The following is an 18,301-nucleotide window of genomic DNA, read 5'->3' as shown; positions in this document are numbered from 1 at the left end:
GTATTATTTTTATTGTCTGTATCCTGTCACACTTATTCTGTGCTGTAGAAGCTCACCAAAACAAATTCCTTGTATGTGCAAACATACCTGGCAATAAAGCTCTGACTGATCCTGGTTCTCTTCTTGAAGAGCTGGAAGTGGCGGCAGGAAGATTGGAATCTGGTGGAGGCTTCTGTGAATTACAGGGAAGTTTTAGCTTTGAGGTTTGTCTTAACATGGCTTGTGTTTAGTAACAATCGAGGCTGTTTAAAGTCACCGTGGCCTACCTTTCTATCGAGAATGTAGCGCCTGAAGCACTTCAGGGACTTGGTGGTGATGTCCTCCTCCTCCGGTCATTAATGGGTTTTTTTTTCGGGATGCCGGCATTCTTTTACATGCAGATCAATGATACTGAATTGTCACATAATATAATTAATTTATGGAAAAAGGAATTATGAAAAGTGTTGATTCTGTTTTATGCAACACACTCACTACTTAAAGGTGCTCTAAGCGAATTGAAGCGTTTTAGACCATAAAACATTTTTTGTTACATACCGGAAACATCTCCTCACTATCTGCTTGCTGTCCGCTGATCAAACTGTAAAAAACCGCGATCTCTGTAGACAGCCCAGGCTTCACAAACGGCAATATCAACAAATGGCCAAACCTAGCAATCCCAAAACAAAACAAAGTATTCCAGCCAATAAACGACAAGAAGGATTTGGGGGTGGGGGTTGGGCGCGTTCATGAAAGCACGGAAGGGAGGGGGAGGGGGAGGAGTTAGCTACGCTCTGTCTGTTTGAAAACAGTTCAAACATCAACAGGAAGTGACGTCGCACATTATTCGCTTAGAGCGCCTTTAATGTAGCCAACATCATTCTTGACCAGCCATTTAAAGCTTTGGCCGAGATACTGACCGAGTTGAACATTTCTCAACTTTTCAAGCGGCAACATGTGCGTCAGCCAATCAGATTGCCTTATGCAAATAACCTAGGCAGAGCCAGCCAATTACGTTTATGGAAGAACGGAGCATGTGTAGCGGCCACTGTGATTGGCTGTTGGCCACGCTTCAGATAAGCCTTCCGTCAAGCATTAACGCTTACACCCTGTGTGAATGTACCATTACTCATCAACAACCGGCAAAACCAACATCTCGCTAACTTTTTAACGTTTACACATTGTAAAAAGCACTGTAATTATGCTCTTACATATACGTGCATAAATTGGAGGAGTATAATTAAATGTTACATATACTAATGTTTATATTTTAAAATAAATATTATTTTAAATACTGATTAGATTGTGGTCCCTAACTGTCTAGCAATGTGTGTTTAAATGTAAACTAAAACAAACGTTTGTCTTTATAAAAGTTTACATTTCATATAGTTTATTGAGTAGGCTCGCATGATTTTCGGTGGGGGTCTTTAAAAAAAGAGCCAAGCTCCCCTTTTGCACCTGCACTCACTCTTGTATTAAATAAATATTTATCTGATTGTAAAGTAAAATAAAGTTTATGGGGCAGTTTCCCGGAAAGGGATTAGACTAGTCCTAGACTAAAATAAATGTAAGAGCTGTCCAAACTGAAAACAACTTGCACTGACATATCTTAAAATACATCAGTGCCCTTTTTTTTTTGCTTCAAAATGCACACAAGTAATGTATTTAGTAAGGCATGTTTGTTAAAACTAGTTATATTTCCTAATTACACTAAGACCTAGTCCTGTATTAAACTAATTCCTGTAACCACCCCTATAATCTTTTAATATAATTTCTTGCCATTTTTTTATGTGCCTCTCTGGTAAAACACTGGCCCCTCCTTGGCCCCCTAGTGAAATTTGTCTAGAACCGCCACTGCCCACTGTACAGTATTTTACATGAGGTGATATAGAGATTTATAGGCTTTGGTCATAGTGGCAATTAAAAATAAAAAGTAATATTGAAAAGAACTTGATTTGGGCATTACCACAGATCAAGCTATTATTTTAGCCTATCCTTTTGAAAATTAACCAAATGTTATTATAGTAAAAGTGTTATAACCAAGTTTTTTGGTGAAATGAATGCCATTTGAATGACCAGACTGTGTTACTACAAATACCACGAAAATTAACCATGGTTTTACTACAATTAAAACCAAAAAAAACATGGTTACTGTAGTAAAACCATGGATACCACAAAATAACCATAGGTTTGACAACCATGTTTTTGAAAAAATATAGTTACACCTCGGTATTGTAGTAATAATAATATAGTAAAACCATGGTTTTGTTGATAGTAATCAATACACCTAAATAACATGGTTACTACACTTTTACCACAATAAAACCATGGATACTTTTCGTAGGGGGAAAGCATGGTTAATTTGCGGTTACCATGGTTTAACTATATCCACCACGTTTTTATTTTATTTCATATGTAGTAAAACCATGGTTAAGTTTCATAGGGACAGTCAGTGAAACGGTCAATGTGTAACGATCTTGATACCGGACGCTTCGTTGTCACGCATCATCGAATAAATAGTTAAATCACGTAAAGTTAAGCTTGTACTTTGACATAATATTATCGTATTTCTCTGTTTTTACATGATAGTATATCATTTCTTACCTACCTTTAAATTATCAATTCTATTTCCAACCAGTTAGTCGTCAGGTGAACGTAGACGGTTCGGCTCTCTGATTGGCCTAGAGTCAACAGTGAACGTACACTCTGACTGTGGGCCAATGACGGGCTGTAATTGTCTACGTTGAACGTAGACTTTTATGGAAGGCCAACAGCGCAAAAACATGTTAAAAATACGTGTTAACACGCACTACGTGTTAACGCGTAAATCACGTGTTAACACGCACTACGTGTTAACGCGTAAATGCGTGTTAACACGTGATTTACGCGTTAACACGTACCTACACTGTTTTCTTTACCACCACCTACTGGTGTGGAGCTTTGAAAACACAGAAACAAACCAGGCTTGGATATCACAGGATGTTATCTAAAATATATTTTGAGCATTTTATAAAAGCATAAGTAGGCTACAACTACATATTTTTAAACAGTTAACTATAATCGTTCAACCCTTGAAATTCATGACCACTTTCACACATTTCTCCAAACTATATTTTTAAATACACTTTAACTTTATCATGTTTCTAAAGCCTAACTGGTAACTGACAAATGAAAACAGGACATTATGTTTTCACAGGTCAACCCATATGCATTATATTTGTTTGTTAGTCCCTTTGATAACCACCTTAAGTCTTATGAAGCTGCTATCGGTTTAGATAGCTTTATAGTAAATGTAGTTTTGCTTTATCCTTCAAAGTATAATTGATCAATTATAATTTTTTTATTATCATTAGACACACACAGGAAAAAACAATAAATAACACTGGTGAGGATCATATACGTCCTCCAGATGCTGTGTTGTCTGTGTAAAATGTGTCGCGGTTGTAAAAAGAGGAATACTATGTGAATGAGTCCTTTTTCTTGGGATGTTTTTATCTTTGCTGGAGATGGAGCAAGCAGTACTGTAGACTCCAAATACTCATCCTTTTCAATATTGTAATGAAAACAGAGATGTATACCATAGTTTAATGTTGCATGTGCAAATAAACAGTTGTTTTGATCTGATGCTCTCTATTTTCCTTGGCTTTTTTCATAAGGGTTAAAGTGCCTGACACACTACTAGTAGAATACATTAGGAATGAAGAAAGATACATGATGCTTTTAAAATAACATAATATTTAACTTTTATTTATGCCATAAAACAGTAATTACTAAATTTAAGACTCAAACTCCACAGGAAGAAATATCTTTGCTTTTCTATAGCATTTCTTCATTTAATAATTGATTAGTTCGTAAATTGTTGAGGAGACAGGAGCTTTGCAGTATCCAGATGTGATAAGGAACATGGCCCTTCCATTGTATGGCACATCGCATGGAGTATGAACTACCCTATCTTATGTGATTTTGTTAAATGGTTTATGATGCCTTTAATGGACAGTGGTCCCCTGCTTCAAAAACAGCAGACCTCCAACATCAAGCTTAGCAGAGTGGGGTGGTTGGTGAGAATCATTTTGGTTGGCTGAAGAAAGATGGTGATGACCTCAGAAGTGCAATGCCTGCAACACAGAAATGGTAAAGTTTATTGTGCTGCCCTGGGAAATGGGTGACCTAGGAATGTTAGTATATGAAGGCCTAATGCACATCACAGCCTGTAAACTGTTAAGTCTTATAACTTCATACAATCAGAATGCACTGTAGTAAAAACATAAATGACAAAGAAAACAGAACTTTATTACATGTACTCTAGTAAGAATTAGGCAAATTATAATAGAATATAAACTCCAAAAGGATTTTTTTTTTAATATTTGATTATTAATAAAACCCATAAACCACAAACATTGGCAACAAAGGGATATAATTGTTTTCAACCAAAAACATTGTAATAGGTAGTATTGACATAGGAAACAGAAATACAGACTCTCTAAAAAATGCTAGGCCCATCATAAAGACAACTGTGTAACTAGAAATCAATATTAAAAGGTATAAAGTTGAGACCTTACTTACATCACTTGGTCAAAAAAAAGTCACAGACTCAACTGTAGGCACAAAACAGTTTATTGAATGGGCAATGAAAATCTCAATTCCAGAATGCAGAGACTCACCAAGCAGCAGGGTGGCACTAAATTGAGTCACTGCTGAGAATGGCACCTTGCAGAAAGAGTCAGAGTGCAAGGCATCAGTCAGGAAATTTTATCAGGGAGAGCAGCGAGGCAGGCAGACGGGATGAAGAGAGCCAAAGAAGAGCCAACCGATGTGAAGCTCGGCATAGAGAGGGAAGATGAGGCTGGGAGAAAGGGGCAGATGGCATCAGGGCACAGTCTGGAGAGAACAGAGAAGAGTCAGAAAGAAAAAGCACTGACAGCGCATCTCATAATTAATGAGATGATGACTACATGGAGGGGAGGATATAGCCTGGGATACACTGCATGATTTTTGGCGGTCCCAAACGAAAGATTACCATCGTGAAACATTTGTGGCAATTTCTGTGATTGTGGCTCTTCGGTGGTCCTATGTCGACCAGCGTACCAGTATTTGTTTAACACTAGCACATGCTGGTGACATGGCACTTAACTGGAGTCACAGTCGTCACAACCTATGAGTCAATAGGTGTCATCATTATACAGTCTACATGCTTGTCGTACCAAAGTTTAAATGATCCATGTCGCACAGTGTGATAAGGTAATGATATTATAGGAGAGCAAAAATCCTCCAGTGTATCCTGGGATTAAGACAATGACTGGTACGTGCATGGCCACCTGTCAAAACAAACCAATGACAAAACACACAGCGTACAAAACACATAAACAGAAACAACCGATCAGAACAAAGCTGTGACACACTTTTAGCTATAGTATTCAATCAGATACTGGTTGCCCAAATTCATTGATTGTTTCTATCTAATGAAACAGGTTTTGGAATGTTTGGTGTGATGGTTGCTGTATCGGTCAGTGAAAACTCTTCTGTAATCATTTCATGCTATTTGGGGCTGAATATTTCATTTAGTATGAAAAGTAAAAGTTACACTCTGATTTTGACCTTAAATGCTTAAAAATGTCTAAATTAAGTGCAGGTGCAAAGTCATAGATATATTCATTTGTGACAGTTCTACTGTTTGCACTTGAAATAAACACAGACATGACATGTAGATAATAAAAAACTTTAACAAAAATATCGTCTGAAAAAGGATAAAGATGTTTTAACAATTTAAAACAAAACTGTTTACTAATAATAAAACAGACAATAGCAGAAAGAATAAGCATGCATGTTTAAGTTAAGAAGAATAATGAGCTTTTTAAAAAGTACCCGTATGTCCAGTTGTGCGGTCTGGAGTACATTGCTTTGCATGTAGTCCTATAAGGATCGCTTGGTCTTCTTGAATATATTAAGCCCTATAACTGCTTCAAGTATGCATTCTCTCATCAGGCCCACTCTTACAGCCTCAGGGTGGGTCATTGTTCATAATTTGGTCATCTAAAGAAGCTTCGGTCAATCTTGTGAATAAACACTGGGTGAATAATCTGTGAAAGACAAGCATATAGAAAACCATAAAAAGTTGCTTGTATTAGTAATAACTAGAATCAGATTTGTTTTTATGATTTTTGAAACAATGGTTATTCAAATGTAAAATCATATTATTAATGTAAAATCAACAAGGAAATTATATAGACCAACTTACTCTAATAATGCTACACAGTAGGCCTACAAAGGAATATAGTTTCCCTCATATTTGGACAGATCTGTGTTATTTACTCTCTTGCCAGTTTGTCATGAGTCATAACTTTATGTTCATATTTTTAAATGAATAACAAACACAACGCATTCATTTAAACAGCACTAAAATTTTACCTCACTATATTGTCTCCATCTGGGAAAGCCTGACACTGTTTCCACTAACTTATGTGATTGCAGTTATAAAGACTTTTGCCCAAGGCCATTTATCTAACAAAACTGTTTTCTGTTGTTGTTACTGCTGCTGCTTTTGTATTCCTCCATAGTACTTTTTGGCTCTTCCGTGTGGTTACGTTACCCTTCCGTCAGCGTACGTGGCTTATGATGGCTATGAGGTAAGCTTACGGCAAAATCGACGTAATGCTTGGATCACTATATCATTAATTATTCACACAATGACAGTGCCTGTCGTAACGCATTCGCTGCAATATAATTATTCATAAGCTTGTGAGCGAGCACTTACCTAATGCTTACGATAAGCTGACGTATCAATCTTCATCTTCTTCTTTTGGTTTAATGGCGGGTTACGAACCAACTTTAAAGGTGCATACCGCCACCTGCTGTGATGGAGTGTGAAAATAATGATCTGCCTCTTCTATATCCTGTTATATAACACACTATTCTTAATAAATCTCAAACTGCATTTGACTTCCTGATTTTGGATCTTCATTTAATAAGTTGGCTATAGTAAAATCATTGCATGCTATTGCTTGTAAATCTTCCTTTAAAATACAACTCACAAATGACTAAAACGAGTTATTGTTTTTAAAGCCAGTTTCATTGAAAGCATGGTTTACCGACAATGCATTAATGATCTTATCATTTTAATAATATATTAATAAAGCTATGTCCAAAGTTAAAAATATGAACGCAAAACACTAAATGACAAACATTAAGTGGTGTTTTCCCGGACAGGGGTTTTCTTAAACCAGGATTAAGCCTAATTAGGAAAAAATAAACAAACATACCTTACTAAAAACATTACTTGTGTGCATTTTAAGGCAAAACAAAGAGCACTGATGTATTTTAAGATATGTCAATTCATTTTTTTTTAGTTTGTACAGCTCTTACATTTATTTTAGTCTAGGACTAGTCTAATCCCTGTCCGGGAAACCGCCCCTAAATTGCTCCCAATACAATTTTGCTGTGTTCTCCACTGTACATTGATTGTACTGATTATAATCCAAAGGTCAGACGGGCCAAGTAGCTAATTCCCACGTCATTCATTGTAAAGGGAGTTTTATTGTGCAGTGTAGCCCATTTCTATACAATTTAGTCCAAGTTTGAAAAACCTTTTGTTTCCATGTCACTCAGAAAGTCATTGTGATGTCTTAAATTAGTAAGCAAGCAAAAACCAGTCAAACCTTTTAGCCTATAAAATTAATTACCTATAAAAATGCAATTAAGCATTTTAATGTAGTTTATTAATCAACATTAATTATCATGATTATCGAGGGCATAATCAAAAATAAATATTTTTGTTTTATTCTTGCAGCCCCCTGTAGTGAGTAGCCTATCTGTCTCATATCTGCTTGGAGTTTGAAAGACTCTTCTGATGCTTTTCTATTAAGTTTATTTACATATTTGACATTGAAGTAGTCTAAAGGTAAGTCTTGATTACTTTCATTTTGTGATACTTGAATTAGGTTACTGCGTCTCTTTAAGGTTATTTGTAACTGTATTGGAAATTATGTTGAAGTAGTTCTCCCAACCCTGTTCATACTTACACACAAATATAATAACAAAATTACAGAAATCAAAGTATAATCAGTTCAATGTAAGAAGTTATTATGATTACTAATAGAAGTGTACTCTTTGTCCTGTTATTTTCCTTACCTTGCCACTCAGTCCTTTAGGTTAGGGTAGTTGAAACTATTTCTAATTTCAGCAAAAGCTCCAGAGTTAAATCAACACTGCTTAGATCCACACCCAAGGTGTTAAAAATTACCACAGAATTTTTTGTATTCTTCCTACGAACTATCACAATGCATCAACACAAACAATAAAATGTTTGGGGTCAAGTGCTCAGCTAAGTAAAGATAAAACTAATCACTGTTAGGATGACTTCTTGTTTTTATCTTTCTTGTTAACAGCAAGTGTTCATCATAAATATTCATTTCATTATTTAACTTATTCTAGGGGCTTATCCTAAAATTATTAGACTAAAATATATGTTTGAGCTTGCTTAATTTAAAAACAACTTGCACTTACGCTTTTACTTTGTATCAATATGTGAAACAATGAATTGTTGATAAAAGGCTGTTAACAGTTACCAAAAAAGCTTAACTTCTTAAATATAACATAATATTTACATAATAAGATAATAGGCAGTCATGGTCTAATAGTTAGAGTCGGTCTTATAACCTGAGAGTTTTGCTGGTTCGAGTCTCGCGGCTGACAGGTTGCGACTGAGGTGCCTTGAGCCAGCCACCTGTCTCCCAGTGTTTCCCGGGCACTGCAGTACTGCTCTGGGTGTGTATGTTCACGACGTGCAGTGTGTGTTCACCACTCACTTGATAGGTTAAATACAGATGTCACCTTTCAAGTATGGGTTACCATACATTGGTCATTATGTCACTTTTACTTTTCCTTAAAAAGGATCAGATGGAAAAAAAAATAAAGGTGAAAACAAGAAAGCACTTTTTTTTTAATTCCAATCAAAGCTATAGACATGTGTCTTATTGCCATTCTTCTTTTTTTCCAGTCATCACATATGCATTTATTCATTTAGCATATACATTCATCCAAAGTGTCTTATAGATCAGAAAATACACAGAAAAAAAGCATCAAAAGTTTATTACATTTGCATAATTGTTCTAGTATCTGCTGCAGAGTAGTTCTAGTTACTATGACAATAGGGGTGGGACAGTTGTCATGACCACCGCACCACCGCGGTGGTGCATTGCCACCGCAGTGGTGAAGTGCCACCGGTGGTTGTGTGACGTCACATATCAGGTGAATGATTAAACAAAATAATAAGTAAAAATTGCAGTTTTTTGTACACGTGAAATAATAATAACAAAAGTTGTACAGTAATTTATAGCATAAGATACAAATTTATAACATTGTTTTATGTTAATACACAAATCTCCACTACATTACCATATGGCGTTTCCACCAAACTGGTGGATTTTAGCATAACTCAGCACGTTGGAGTTTAGCCATGTCACTGTGTTGTGCATCTGCGTTCGTTTCTTTTGGTCTCCAGTGACAGTGAAATACATACACATCACGTTTGTCTTTTGTTGTGAAATAAAATTTTTACCAGGTTAAAGTCGCGCGCATTTAGTGAAACGTTATTTTCTTTCACCATTTAATCCACCCTAACCCCCCCCCCCCATGGACCCCACCACCGCAACACCGGCGGTTGTTGTTGATGGTTCCACCGCGGTGGTAAAAATTTGCCACCGTCACAGCCCTATATGACAAAGAAACGGTCTGAGCGTGACTAATCCATTGGAAGCCTCAGATTGATCTATGACACATACTTTCTGATATGGAAACTTTGTCTGAGGCAACGTGTGCCAAAAAGTAAAAAAAAAAGCTTAAAAGGTTTGTAGTAGAGAGCCTCCTTCACACAAAATAAGATAATTAAACTCAAAAAGCATGTTTTAAAGCCTAACTGCTCAATGACATTGATGTTCTCCCATTAGGCCATACATATAGAGTTCCATCTGTTGTTCATATGCTAAATTGGTTGTAATTATATGTGATATTGCTATACTGTATTATTAAGGATATGTGTATGACACTAGTGAAAAACAAATTTTATAAGGCATTTATAAACTAGCTGAACTAGCTTTAAGTGCAATCAGATCATGATGGCAGGTAGTCCAAAGACTTCATACGTAGAACATCATAATGTGTGTGTGTGTTCACAAATGATGCAGATGTACCATCTGCTTGAGCATACATTCCATTTACGTTCATAATCTTGCTATTAACCAATTGTTATTAACATAAACTTAATTAGATTACCTGTGGTTAAGTAGTGTTTAAAGAAATTTTTTCTTGCAATATTAATCATCCTCTACTGTTTATAAGAATTGTGTGACACTACTGTGTCATCATTTAACACCTCTATTTTTAAGAATATAATTCTTTCCATAGGCAGGTACTAAAAGAACAAGACATTAGACACAAAGTAAATAGAAATTGGGACTATTGCCTAATTCACAAAGCTAACAAAATTATTTATAACAAAATTAAATGATACTATAATTATTATATATAATCCAAGCTGTAACCTATTTATGATCATTATTCACTGTTAATTACTTTTAAAAATATATATTTAGGATAAAATACTTTGAGAACAATTTACATTTCTATCTATCTGTCCGTTCAGTTCTATTAAGGTCAGATTCGCCACACCACTAAATGGTGGTAAAACTCCATGTCCATGATTTCTAACGCGTTAACACGTGATTTACGTGTTAACACGCATTTACGCGTTAACACGTAGTGCGTGTTAACACGTGATTTACGCGTTAACACGCAGTGCGTGTTAACACGTATTTTTAACATGTTTTTTCGCTGTTGGCCTTCCATAGACTTTTGCACTTAGCTAAGTAGAAAAAGGTGAAAAATATGATTAAAAAAACGTGGTGCAAGCACGAAAAATACATCTTATTGAAATACATTATGTTGAAAATCGTTCTGAGTGACAAGAAAAAAAGGGAAATTCGTGATTCAATTACATGACTGTCGGACCTGCCTGATAAACTTGTTTTCATAAAGGGATTGTAAGAAGAGCATCATATTACATTACTATTAACCTACACCGGCCCGTGGGCGTGCCCTAGGGGCGTATCTACGGGATTCTGCACTTTGTTTTACATCAGTATTCAATCAACAATCATAAACTTTGCATCATTTAAGCTAAAACTCAAGATTCATGTTCTGAGCTTGTTTTTGCGATCAGTACACTAGAGTGGAAAGAATTAAATGTAACGCAGACGGAAGGCATAATATGAATGTCAGTAAGTGCTAACTTACTTACATATCACGTCATATGGTTCTGATCATTTCGGACGAATCAAAGAAACACCACAATACATTGCAACGTATAAAAGTCCACTCTTTAAAACGCATCCCACATTTTAATCCAAAACAACGGAAAAAAAAATAAGAAAAAATCCTGAAAGATCCGCGCTTCCGGTTAGTATGATCGATCATGTTTATTTAAAAAAATATATTGATTCTTATCACTGAAAAGTCACGTCTTCCTGCTCTGCATTAGAATCTTCCGAGCAAAACTACGCCGTTTTGTCCAATCAGATAAGGTTTGAGAACTTAAAAGTACAGGAAGCGTACATCGGCTAAGCGAGGTGTCATTTTTCACACCTTAGTTTTTGACTGGATGAAGTCAAAATGAAGCCAGCCAATGTCTATTCAGCAACGTTTTGATTGATGGGGTAGTAACCAATCATGAAACGATTACAGGGATTCAATTTGCGTCTGTAAAATGCGACATCTGCGCATATACGAAGGCGTGCGTGCTGTGGCTAACGTAAGCTCAGAGCCTAAAGATACGATAAAGATTTCTCCAGAGGTTAGATATAAACATCTCCATTGTGGATCGTCGACTGCAGATTACTTTTTTGTTGTTGAGAGTGTAAGAGCCAGAGATGCATCGACCAGTAAAGGTGCTGTTTAGATACAGTAAGTTTGTCTTGTTATGTTGTTCATGTATTTACAGTTTTTTGTTTCATATTGTTTTTGATCATAAAATTAACAGTGGAGATGACTAACGTTAAGGCACGAGTTTTATATGGGTTCATTTTTCTATGACATCATGTTATGTAAATGCATATTTATGAATCTGATGCATAAAATATATATAAACACAAGAAAGTAAGATATTACCAGCAATGGTGTGGAATTACCAGCAATGTTGAGCATTATAAGCATAAGTTATTTGGCAAACATAAGGCATTTGTAATTATAAAGCGTTTGCGCGCGCGTGCGTGTGTGTATTTTCTCATTGCGATGTAAAATACATTTACATTACATTTACATTTTGTCATTTAGCAGACGCTTTTGTCCAAAGCGACTTACAAGTGAGGTAAACAATAGAAGCAATTTTCCCTGCTGAAAAAAACAGCATACCAGCAAGACCAGCATATGTTGTGTTTTGCTGCTGTTTTGCTAGTGAACACCAGCTAAACCAGCATCAAACCAGCATCAGCACCAGCATTAGCACCAGCTAAACCAGCAACAAACCAGAATTAGCACCAGCTAAACCAGCATTAGCACCAGCATCCCATGCTGGTCATACCAGCATATGTTGTGTTTTGGTGCTGGTATGCTGTGACCACCAGCTAAACCAGCATAAACCAGCATAATTCCCATGCTGGTTTGATGCTGTTTTTTTCAGCAGGGTTGGCAACACAAGAACTAGGGCTGCACGATAAATCGCATGTGTTTGTCACGCGCATCACCTCAGTAATGCCGGTTCCTTGAGTAGTAGTAAATCGGCATCAGCTGTTTTCAGATGGAGCAGCTTTAACTACACAGAGCCGTAGTTCACTGACAGTCGGGGCAATTTCGCATTTATTATCGCTGACGTATCGCCTGCGATATGTATGCGATATGGCCCAGCTCAGGGAACTACGGGTCTGTGCAGTTAATGTCGCGCCATCTGAAAGCAGCTGTTGGAGATTTAATACTAATCAAGGAACCAGCATTACGGAGGTGATGCGCGTGGTATCGCATGCGATTTATCGTGCAGCCCTAACAAGAACAGCAATACATAAGTGCACTGGAAATTGTCTCATCAAGTCCAACACAATATACATAGCCATGGGTATGTTAGTATTCTTTTTATAGGCCTTCAACTGACACAGATAATGACTGGAGTCTGGAGTCCAATCCCGAGCGAGCACATTCAACATAACAAGTATATTGTTATAATGTACAAATGTTTTTTTTTTCTGAAATAGTTTTGTGCTTTTGTGTGCAGATACGTTTTGAATTGATAGTCATGTAGTATGTAGTGCTCTTTCTTATTTTATCATGTGTCTATTTGGATTCTCCAGGTGCACATTTTTTGTTTGGATAAAAGCTCACAGAAACTAAAACCAGATGTATGCAGCTTTGCCAGGCGTGCAGCACCAGCGTAAACCAGCTAAGACCACTCTTCTAAGCTTTCAGCCTGGTAAAGCTGGTTTTTCGATCTGAACAGCTATAAGTGGACTCTAAAAACCTCTCTAAAACCAGCCTGCTACACCAGCTAAAACCAAACTGGGAGACCAGGTCAACTAGCTTAGGTTGGTTTTAGCTGTTTTTCAGTAGGGATATTCATCCATATACTAAAGTTATCATCATTGTGATATGTCTTTGAATAATCTCTTATTATTATCACACAGGTCCACCACGTGCTCATCTTCACTCAAACCTTTGCAGAGAAATGAAACAATAACTGCATGTTTGATCTACAGTCGCCACCTGCTGGTGATAAAAATGAATAGCATTAATAGAAAGTATGACTTCAACATGTTTTTGGTGGTATGGTACAGTGCTTTATATAGATTAATGGTATATCTCTATTTATAGTTGTATTATGCCACATTTAACCTCCTAAGACCTGGATGTCACGTATGTGGACATCAATGTTTTTGTTGTTTGCACCATAATACTTAATTCTGTGTAACTGGAACCTGTTATACACAAACATGGACAAATACACTGCTTCATGTTCAAAGAAAAATATTTGATTATTATATTTATTGGATCCCCAAAATAGCTGGTAGAAATCTGAAAATAAAAGACAAACCAAAGCTCGGTCTTAGGAGGTTAATTTAGGCTTCATGTTATCTGACCAAAGATAGGAGATTGTTGCATAAAATTGGTTTGGGGCAGAAAAAAATATTTTGGTAGTGGAAACATTTTTTAAGATCTTTTCCTCTCATCTCATTCAGTATTTTGTCTACCACAATGAACCTTTTTAGTCTCTGTGGTGGTTCTTCATGAGTCAACATGTCAAATGTCCTTTAATGTTTTTGGGAAGTAATATAGTGTTTAGTGAATTTAACCCTGCAGTAAACCCAGCAATATGTAACTCTGTTGATGCTTTAACTGCTGTAAGGGATGAGGGATTATAATCTAACTTAATGTCTGTTTTTGACTGACTGCCAGTGTTAAACTATTTGATATGCGTGAAGGATTTTGAGCAATTAAAAAACCTTTTGTATGTATCATGCATTAAAATATATGACCTTTGATGCTTTTTGATGATTTAAATAAAATCTCCATACAATCTGAGCTTGTCTGTGTTTTACTCTCGACTAATACTCTTTTTCTTTTAACATTACTGGTAAATAACATAGTGCCATCTAGTGGTTGTAAATGAATAATACAATAGGTCTAAATATATTAATACAAAATAGCATCTATACATACTGTAAAATACATTTTAAAAAGTAGTAATAAGCATTAAGTAAGACATATTAAAGAGTTTTGATGGGATATTCATATATATCTACAATAAAAAGTCCAAAAGTGGTAATTTGTTTTAATTAAACAACACAAGGGACATAAATATATATATAAAAAAAACTCATCACAGTTGAACCGTAAACAGAACAGAGTGATTAAACTCCATGACAACCATACTGTAGAACGCGTCGTTGTCATGGAACCATTATGACATCACACTCGGTGCCTATAAAAAGCTGAACCAGAAGAAAACGGTATCATTTGACTGATCTGAACGCTACTGTACAGATTACCAAGTGAATTTGCAGACTTTCAAAAAGTTCGCAACTTTAAACTGCTTGACGCACTGTGTACGGAGGACAGTTTACTTAGATTTCAACCCTCTGTGAACCGAGTCTAAGCACAGTTAAGTCTGCAGTTATTTTCTGACATGTTTCGTCCTGTAACACCATTGTCCGACAAGGACACGGAAAGAACAGATGTCGAGAACATGGATTTTTTTTTGCCGAATGCTGTGCCGAACTTTGACTATGTCCTTGATATCGGACTTTCGTCAAAATTCGGGCGCGCTGCCGGTGGTTTAAATCCATGTGGAGGAGAGGAGGATGATGAGGAGGAGATGGTGGATGTTTATCCAACACGTACTGAGGCGAAACGCCAAAGAGGTAAGATGCAAGTTAAATCAAAAAGTCTGTTGATAAGTTTACATACAGTTATTGTGTTGTTAATGCACGTGTACATGTAGACACACCAGGTGGTGCTCGTGAACTTGACATTTCACCCGGCGTTTTTCTTGACCGGCAGAATACGCAGACAAATTCTGACTCCATTAATTAAAAAAACGACCAAAATTAATAAAACATCCCCGCAATTTAAGATAAGAATTACGCCGTATGAGGCCTTGTTTTTTAATATCCCTCACGTAAATGAACTATGGTTTTTATGTGGTAAAAGTGTAGTAACCATGTTTATTGGTGTATTGATTACTATTAGCAAAACCATGGTTATGTTGTGGTAACAATGGTTTTACTACAGTACCGTAAACCATGTTTTGTTAGATGTAACTGTAGTAAAACCATGTTTAATTTTCATAAGTGTTGTATAACATAATAAATAGTTATAATAGCAGTGCATACGACAGTTATTCAGACTGCAAATGTTTTGTTCATTTACGGAAGCCGGTTGTGTACTATTTTTATTTTGGCTTGCTTGTTTTCTCATGATCACAACTTAATTTCTCGTTATCTCAAGTTAACAAAATTTGTATTTTTTGTGATGTGATGAAAGCTATGTGTACTTAATATGTATATACATGAACGGGTTGTATTGTTTGAAGACAGCAATTTTGGTAAATAAGGGGATGAACAAATTACGTTTTACTTAGATTAGGGATTCGCTTAAGATGATCGATTCATCAGTATGTAGCTGGCAAGTTGATAGTGGTGAATTTAGGGACCGTCTCTAAAGTTAGATAAGTTTCAGCTTTAAATATTTTAAAAAGAGCGTCTTAAATGATGCATGTCTATGAGTTTGACACCCTATATCCATTTGTTGCACATGTCACAATTGATCAAACTTTGAAGGAAGTTAAAAGAATCAACCTCCTTGAATAATTCTAGGCATAAGATGCTACCCCAAAATACTTAATTATCAAGAAAAGGTACAACACACAGTACTGCATCAGCAACATGTCTTAGAAATTAGCCATAGAGATTCCCTATGCTGGTCAGCAGCTAGTAAAACAAAATACACTATAGTTAGGTTTAATTTGTGTAATCAAAATACATAATTTTATTAAACTATACAATGAGTTATATCCAGTGTTATCCAGTTAACATACTGTAATTAGATGAGTGACATACATACTTTAGTCTTATATTAAGTTTACTCAACGTGGGCACCATTCTTACCTCTCTCTCTCTCTCTCTCTCTCTCTCTCTCTCTCTCTCTCTCTCTCTCTCTCTCTCTCTCTCTCTCTCTCTCTCTCAGACTTTGAAAACACCCGTCACCTTTTCAGTTATGGGAGAGAGAGGCGCACGCTGCACACAACATTAGAGAGAGCGTGCGCAGTAAATTAAGCCGAACAGTAAAATATAAATGTGCCCACTCAATTGTATAATTGCAAACGCGCAAACAGAAAATACATGCCATCGTGGAAATAAGATAAATAACATATTACAGTTTTTCTGAATTGCTAAAACACATTTTTTGAAACCATCACTCATTTTCTCAAAACCTTAAACACAAATCCCAATTTTAAACAAAATTCACAGAACCCCTGACTCTTCTAGCAAAATCAAACAATTGCTTCAAAACCATTTCACTTGTACTCAAAATCAAACTAAGCTTTCAAATCATAAACACATAAGTCTATAATATAAAACACTACAGAGCATCCATTAGACACTACCTTAAAAAATGGAAAACACAACATCCAGGAGATCTTCTTACAGAAAAATACATGTTTATTGTACATAACAACACACTTGACAAATACTGTTAAAAATCTCTATTACTGTAATCACAAGTTTAGTTCAGTGAATATAGTGAATACTTTACTGTAAGTACTGCAAGTAATAATCAGTTTTCAATATTACTGTAAGCAGCAGTTGTATTTTGTAAAAAGATAGCAATCCAACTGCAAATTTTGCCAACTGCATCGTCTCTGGTGTCCTTTTCTTCCTCATACTCTTCATCTGCCTCTCAGACTGTTTCCAATTCACACAATTGGTAAAAAATACCATTAGATAAAAGTGTGTAGAATTTTGAGTTGTTGTGTTTACTCGATGATAACGGTGTTTTAGTTGTGTTCTACTTTTGCCTGCCTGTGTTTAGCATTTATAAAACAAGTGCATTGCAGTGTGAAATGTGTGTTTTAGTGAGAAGTTTGTGTTTAGAATTTTGCAAAAAGAGTGCATGATTTGAAAAATGGGTTTAGGCCACTATGAATTTGGTTCAGAGATTGGTGTTTAGTGTTTTAGCAATTCAGAAAAACTGTACTTGAGGGCTGTTTATTTTGTTTAATAAAATAACAAATTGTTCTCTGGCGCTTCAAAAAAAAATCAAATCAAATTTACTTGGCCTTCAAGGGGGGCGGGTCGAGCCGTAAGGAGGGCGGGGCGCCCCCCTTATATAATGGTAGGGGAAACACTGCAAACCCAACTGTGTTCATATGTTTGTCAGCTATACACTTTTATTTTTTTATTTATTAATATAAACTGTCAAATACAATTTAAAATAGAAACGTGTACGTTATTACTTTAAAGATGGTCCCTAAATTCACGCACATTATGGGGTGGTTTCCCGGGAAAAGTTTATCTTAAACCAGGACTAGGCCTTAATTTATTTAGGAAATATAACTAGTTTTAACAAACATGCCTTACTAAAAACATTACTTGTGTGCATTTTGAGGCAAAACAAAGGGCACTGATGTATTTTAAGATATGTCAGTGCAAGTTCTTATCAGTTTGGACAGCTCTTAAATTTATTTAAATCTCAGACTAGTCTAATCCCTGTCCAGGAAACCGCCCCCAATCGTTATTTATTTATTAGTCTTTATGTAATTATTAGCTACACGTATGCATCAGCAGTTCACTTT

The 18,301-nt window shown here is 36.0% G+C and overlaps 1 long non-coding RNA gene across 3 annotated transcripts; it reads right to left on the bottom strand.

Annotated features, from left to right (window-relative positions):
- Positions 1-2,922: 2,922 nt before the first annotated feature.
- LOC135732321 (uncharacterized) lies at positions 2,923-6,787 on the bottom strand. Of its 3 annotated transcripts, none has more exons than XR_010526739.2 (4): positions 6,728-6,787; positions 5,839-6,053; positions 4,638-4,854; positions 2,923-4,091 (listed from the first exon to the last, which is right to left on the bottom strand). It is a non-coding gene; the product is annotated as an uncharacterized lncRNA (long non-coding RNA). The 3 variants fall into 3 exon arrangements; XR_010526741.2 differs by lacking the exon at positions 6,728-6,787 and adding an exon at positions 6,382-6,721; XR_010526740.2 differs by lacking the exon at positions 6,728-6,787 and adding an exon at positions 6,212-6,371.
- Between the last annotated feature and the right edge of the window lie 11,514 nt (positions 6,788-18,301).

This window comes from Paramisgurnus dabryanus, chromosome 20, assembly GCF_030506205.2.
Source record: "Paramisgurnus dabryanus chromosome 20, PD_genome_1.1, whole genome shotgun sequence".
Lineage (NCBI taxonomy): Eukaryota > Metazoa > Chordata > Actinopteri > Cypriniformes > Cobitidae > Paramisgurnus > Paramisgurnus dabryanus.
Note: the sequence above shows the minus strand (reverse complement) of the source record. Positions and strands in the feature narration are given on the sequence as shown.